Source organism: Engystomops pustulosus, chromosome 6 (assembly GCF_040894005.1).
Source record: "Engystomops pustulosus chromosome 6, aEngPut4.maternal, whole genome shotgun sequence".
In the NCBI taxonomy this organism is placed as follows: domain Eukaryota; kingdom Metazoa; phylum Chordata; class Amphibia; order Anura; family Leptodactylidae; genus Engystomops; species Engystomops pustulosus.
Genome location: NC_092416.1, coordinates 6,556,941 through 6,563,715, shown reverse-complemented (window position 1 = coordinate 6,563,715; position 6,775 = coordinate 6,556,941). Strand labels below are relative to the sequence as shown.

The window sequence follows — 6,775 nt, the reverse complement described above, 5'->3', positions numbered from 1 at the left end:
TGGTTTGAAGCCTGAGTCCATTTAGGGTATGTTGCCATGCCTGCCGCTGCTGCCGCTGCCTCTGCATGCCGTCCCCTATAGTGTCAGGGTCAATTATTGGATGTTTTAGATGCTATCTAGCTTCATTCTGTCACTCTGTCATGGCCATGCTGTTGCCCATAATTTTGGCATAATGGTGCGATTATGCAGCCTCAGAGGCATCCATGCATGCTGCCCCTGCTGTTTCCTGTCCATTTCCGTGGTGTTTCCATCCTTTTCTGAGGTTCCCAGGTGTTTGGCCAAGCTTCCCTGTGCAGAGCCTTGGTCCCCTTGAAAAATGCTCGAGTCTCCCATTGACTTCAATGGGGTTCGTTATTCGAGACGAGCACTCGAGCATCGGGAAAAGTTCGTCTCGAATAACGAGTACCCGAGCATTTTAGTGTTCGCTCATCTCTAGTAATAATGATATCATTTTGCAGTGTCGTCTTCAGGAATCATAAGTAGAAGAAATGCGTTGGTGAAACTGATCTGATTTCCATGTCCGGTTGGATGATTCCCTCCTGGTCTGTGTCTTTTTCACTGGATCGGATCGGTGCAATTAAAAGTTGTTGCGTTGAGAATTTTGGCTCCAATCAGCTGACCCAGGTCTGACCTGCACAGCAATGGGGATATACATCCCTCCACAGAGTAAATGATTATTTCCCCATCTGTTGAAAACAAAAAATATATATTTTTTATCAATTATTTTTGAGTTCTGTTCTAATGGAGAACTCACCCCTTCTGTCTACTGTCCAACAGAAGAGTAATGATGGAGACCCTATAGGTGCACCCTAAGAATAGGATAGGACCACATAATACCACCCTAAGAATAGGATAGGGCCACTTAGAATGGAATAGGACCACATAGGACCACCCTAAGAATAGGATAGGGCCACTTAGAATGGAATAGGACCACATAGGACCACCCTAAGAATAGGATAGGACCACATAGAATGGAGCCACCCTAAGAATAGGATAGGACCACATAGAGTAGAATATGACCACATAGGACTACCCTAAGAATAGAATAGGACAACATAGAATAGAGCCACCCTAAGAATAGGATAGGACCACATAGAGTAGAATATTACCACATAGGACTACCCTAAGAATGGAAAAGGATCACATAGGACCACTCTAATAATAGGATAGGACCACATAGAATAGAATAGGACCACATAGGACCACCCTAATAATAGGATAGGACCACATAGGGCCACCCTAAGAAATACTGCAAGGTTTGTTTTCTGTGTAGAGAGTTTGTGGCAGTGAAATTGATGCTCCTGCAGATCCAGACACCCCGAAGCAAAATCTAAAATGAGGCCCCAATGCGCCACGTATATTAATTTTATCCTGGTCTGTAGGTACAAGGGAGCAGGAGGCTGGAAAGACTCCCTCAGTATTAAAGTATGAGGCCGACACAAGCCCCTCCTGTACTGCTGGGAGATATAAGGACCAATTGGATCAGAATTATTTCAAGGTGGGGGTAGTAAGGCACTACACAAGTTTTGGGTGGAGCACTATGTTATCATCGGATTAGATGAATCAAGCTAAACTCTACATTGTTTTAAGAAATTTGTTAGTTGTTATTCTATATCATAATTAAATTATAACTTACTCCATTTTTGATAAATTACCTGGTCTCTTGACTATCCCAGAAAATCTGTAGCACTTGTCCATTTTATCGTAGCATTGTATGTCCCCCTCTCTATCACATCCGTCTACGGTGTCCGGTTTAAAGCAACTTGGGCAGAAAAACCCAGTCGGCTTCTTAGGTTCTGGTTCTAAAAAAAAATTATAATAATATATTTTATTAAAGAAGTTTTCCAGGTAAAAGACATTGCAGGCAAAAAAAACAGCTCTTAAATATCAGATTGGTGAGAATTCAACATACAGAACCCTCACAAATTCAGGGGGGGTGGACAGGGCGCAGACACGTGGTAGTGGATGAATACAGTTACTACACCTTTCCGCACAGTTTCTGCAGTAACCTGGACCAACCACTACACAAAAGATGGCGCCATTTCCTTCCTGCTATTTTCATCGTGCATCAGCTGCTAAGAACACCTGATCTGTGGGTTTGTTTGCTGTTGGACCAGGGGTCAAATAATTAGGACTCATCCTTAGAATCTGTCACCTATTTTTAACCGGAGTTCACAATATTTCACAATATTTTGATGATGTTTGACCTTGATAAGAAGCTGGACACAGGCTGCATGTTCTATGTTCACTAATGTCTCTATCCATGGGATTAGGGCCACCATTCTATTAAGAAAGACTTTTATTGATGTCCTCTGGTCTCTGAGGGAGATGTCTTGCCATTTTTTGTAAATAATGCAAAAGCGCATGTCCGAAACGGTTGCTTAGCAACCTCAGACGCAACACGGGCAAACCCGATCAATAAACCCGATCTTGCTCCAGTACGTCTATTTCCATCAGGGGTCCGCGGCCTTACCTTTGGGTGGTGGAGGCAAGATTCTGGGCTGTGCCGCTTCTGCATCGCGATCTAGTTGCTAAGAAACCGTTTTGGACATGCGCTTTTGCATTATTTACAAACAATGGCAAGACATTGTATGTTCATTGATGATGTTACATCCTGCGGGGGATATAAGCCTACCTTGTACCACTGCTATCATTACTTGAAAATGCCTACATTGAGATAAGAAATGTTGTATTTCCCACTTGTGAAATGAACACTTATTTGTTACAGAGTTCTGCTTCTCTACTTTGGATTATTGGAACCTTGGGATCCTCGAGTGGCACCTCAACAAGCTTGCACCCTATTTTTGGATTTAAATCCGATTTCACAGTGCTGCTTCATCTCTTATCTTTTATGTAGGTAGGGAAATGTGGTTGCACAAAACTTAAGCAATATCATTTAAGTATAGGGGTTGGGGGAACCAGAGTAATGGAGTAAATGCACATCAGTCATTTTGGGGTAGGGGTTGTCGGATAGGTTGAGGTTGATTAGCTGAGCCTTAACCTGGACATAAAACATTGGTATTCTCCAGGTCAGTAAGGTTATGGTGATGGCTACTATAGATATAATATGTTGCCTTCTTCATAATGGTATACATTATTATTATTTATTTATAGAGGACATAAATTCCCTGGTGCTGCACAATCATTAAGGGGTTCACATACTTTACATTAAGACAAGAACAAATGCAAGTACAAATACAAAACTACAGTGATCAGGAGACAAGCAGAAGGAGGACCCTGTGTGTGAAGGATCACAATCTATATGTGAGGGTGGATGGAGACATGAGGTGAAGAAGCAGTTATTGTGTCTTAAAGATCCTGAACAGGTGGGGGAGTGGGGGGGTCAGATCACGTTTGAAGGACTCTAACACATTTTGGTAGAGAGTTCCAGGGTATGGGGGAAGCACAGGAGAAGTCCCGGATGCAGTTGTGAGAAGAGCGGATGGTAATAAAGTGAAGCTAAAGGTCCTGTGAGGCGCAGAGATTACGTGTGGGGCGGTATTGGCTGATGAGTTTAGAGATATGTGGAGGGGACAGGTTGTAGATGGCTTTGTCATCGTTAGTAACGTATATATTCGTGTACCTAATTCATAGTATATAGCCTACAAGCTCCTGTAGTATATAGCCTGCCAGCCCCTGTAGTATGTAGCCTGCCAGCCCCTGTAGTATATAGCCTGTCTGCCCCTGTAGTATGTAGCCTGTCTGCCCCTGTAGTATGTAGCCTGCTAGCCCCGTGTAGTATATTGCCTGCCAGCCCCTGTAGAATATAGCCTGTCTGCCCCTGTAGTATATAGCCTGCCTGCCCCTGTAGTATATAGCCTGCCTGCCCCTGTAGTATATAGCCAGCCAGCCCCTGTAGTATACAGCCAGGCAGCCCACTGTAGTATATAGCTAGCCAGCCCCCTGTAGTATACAGCCTGAAAGCCCCCTGTAGCATGGTATACAGCCTGGCAGCCACTGTAGTGTATAGCCTGCCGGCCCCCTGTGGTATACAGCCTACCAGCTCCTGTAGTAAAAAAAAAAATAACACTGTTCTCATCTTTCCGACGTCCCATGTAAGTCCTCTTCTGCTTCTGATGCTCCGGTGGCGCCTCGGGTTCTTTGGTCCTCTTCGGGTTCTTCCGCTGCTCTTTGGCTTCTCTTTGGGATGTTCTGCTCCTCTTTGGTTCTTTGCACTCGGCCGGCACATAAAATGACGTCAGTTGCTTGGCGACGTCATTGTTTGTCAGCCACCGGCATCACGAGGCTATGAGAACCTGGCTTATACTCGAGTATATACGGTATTTTAAATTGAATTTGCTGTGCAATATGTAACCACTGGAGAGACTGGCAAAGAGGAGAGACAGAGGGGAAGCAAGGAGACACATGGATTAGCCGAGCAGCAGAGTTTAGGATAGATTGTAGGGGTGTTAGAGAGTTATCTGGGAGACCACAGAGAAGAGTGTTGTAGTAGTCTAGAGAGTCTAGAGCGGGAGATGATGAGGGCAGGGACTGGTAGTTTTGTAGACTCAGGAATGAGGAAGGGTCAGATGCGAGAGAAGTTCTTGAGATGTAGGTGGTAGGTTGTAGCCGGGGCCTGGATGTGAGGCTTATAGGATAAGGCAGAGTGACAGATGACTCCAAGGCAGTGGCAGTTCAAGTCATTATGGTCTGGTTCTATCCTTTCAATTAGACCTTACTAAAAGGCTATGCCTTGCTAATCCGGATATTTCCAAGAAATTGAAGGAGTTGCCTGGGCTTGGGAAGGGGCTAAAAAAATATTTACATTTTTATACTCACTTCCTCTGTTCCTTGCTGCCCATCACTGCCGGCGTCTGTTTGTTTACAAAAGCCGGTGCTCCTGTCCCAACCACTGCCGCGTGGTGGCTACACATTGAAACTGAAAGCTGTAGTAGGCACATGGCAGAGGTTGGTACGGGATGGCAGAAACAGGCAGAACTCCAGATGTACAGAAGCACCAGAGGAGGTGAGCATACGATTGCATTCCCCCCAAGCCTTATAGGAATTATTTTAAAAGCTTGGACAACAACTATAATATTGTAAGTGCTCATTTTTTTCCTTGGGTAACATATTGGGGCAGATTTACTTACCCGATCCAGTCACGATCCCGCGGCGCGTTGTCCAATGAGGATTCAGGTCTCCGGGATTCACTAAGGTCGTGCACCCGATATCCACCAGGTCCGCGGGAATTCACCTTCTTTTTCCTGGTGCATGTAAGTGCTTGATCTTGCGACACAAAACATTAAAAAAAATTCTGCAGTTTTTACAAATCCGGCGGGTTGTCCGATGGCCACGCCCCCATTTCACGCATCGCCAAAATATGATCGCTTGCGCCAAAATCCCGGTGCAATTCGGCGTAAAACGGAAATCGCTGGGAAATTAGCCCCATTGTGTTTGATGCCCATTTACTGTACATTGCTGTAACATCTATGCCAAGTGTAATTTTACTTACTTTTATAGGATTGATTATTACAGAGGTCTTCATCACAGCACTCTACACTCATCAAAAAAGATGCGCCACTTTTTGCCATGGAATAAGGCATGGTATTACAAGGCAGTCCCTGAGAGCAGCCCTTCAGCATCGAGGGGAAGGTTTTATCTGCAAAAACATTTGATGTGCAAGTTTTTAATTTTTTTTTTTTTATATTTTTCTGAAAAAAATCTTAATATTTTTTATTGCATTATAGGACTTAATTACTTTTTTTTTAAAAAAAAATTACTTTTTATTAATTTTCCACAATAAATGACATAACTTTGTGTACGTTAAATAACTTAACATCCTCAATTTCCTTGCTGATTGCCGGGTATTATGCATGCTGTCCTTGTTCATTTAGTAGGTCAGTCTTGTTTTGCTATCAGGCTTGTTTTCTTGCAATATGCATATTGGGGGTCATTTACTAAGGGCCCAAATCGCGTTTTACCGGCGGGTTGCCCAAATTTTTCCTTTTTTGCGACGATTTTCTCTGAATTGCCCCAGGTTTTTGGCGTACGCGATCAGATTGTGGCGCATCGACGCCGGCGTGCAGCGACGGAAATCGGGGGGCGTGGCCATAAGAAAACCCAACGTATTCGGAAAAACCGCTGCATTTAAAAAAAAATTGTCGCTTGACACGCGCTTACCTGCACCTGACCTCGCTTGGTGAACTTCAGTACACTCCGATGGAATTCAGCGCAGCAGCGACACCTAGTGGACATCGGCCGCACTACCTTAGTGAATCGCCGGAAGACCCGAATCCTCCACACAGAACGCGCTGCTGGATCGCGAACGGACTGGGTAAGTAAATCTGCCCCATTGACTGAGGACATGAGAGGGGGCATCTCAAGTAGACACAAAATAGGGGAACATTGGTTGGTATTGGCTTTTTCATAAATGACATAATGAATTGAACCTTCGTATAAATGGGTAGAGGACTTTGCAAACAGCTTAATGTCCATTGCTACTTACTGTGTGTATAGTCCTCAAATATTGTAATACATTGCTCTCCTTCTGAACATTCCTCTATGGTTTGCTCACAGTTGGTGTTGTTCACTGTATGACATTTGTAGCATTTGCGAGCAGTACCTGGGATTAAAAATGTAAAATATTATGTCCCGGTTTTGGTTTATTACAACTGTTAAACAATTTTGAAAAATATTAATAAATAAATAATTTAAAAAATTAAAAATAATAATTATATATATATATAATATTATAAACTAATAAACTAATTTTATATAACATTTATAGAGACAATAAAAACAAATAAGCTTAAAATTTTTAAAAATATGCTTTGAA

General features: G+C 43.2%; 1 long non-coding RNA gene across 1 annotated transcript; it reads right to left on the bottom strand.

The window, feature by feature from the left end:
- Positions 1-562: 562 nt before the first annotated feature.
- On the bottom strand, positions 563-6,525 carry LOC140065317 (uncharacterized). The gene is made up of 4 exons (XR_011847884.1): positions 6,446-6,525; positions 5,453-5,599; positions 1,656-1,802; positions 563-686 (listed from the first exon to the last, which is right to left on the bottom strand). It is a non-coding gene; the product is annotated as an uncharacterized lncRNA (long non-coding RNA).
- Positions 6,526-6,775: the final 250 nt, after the last annotated feature.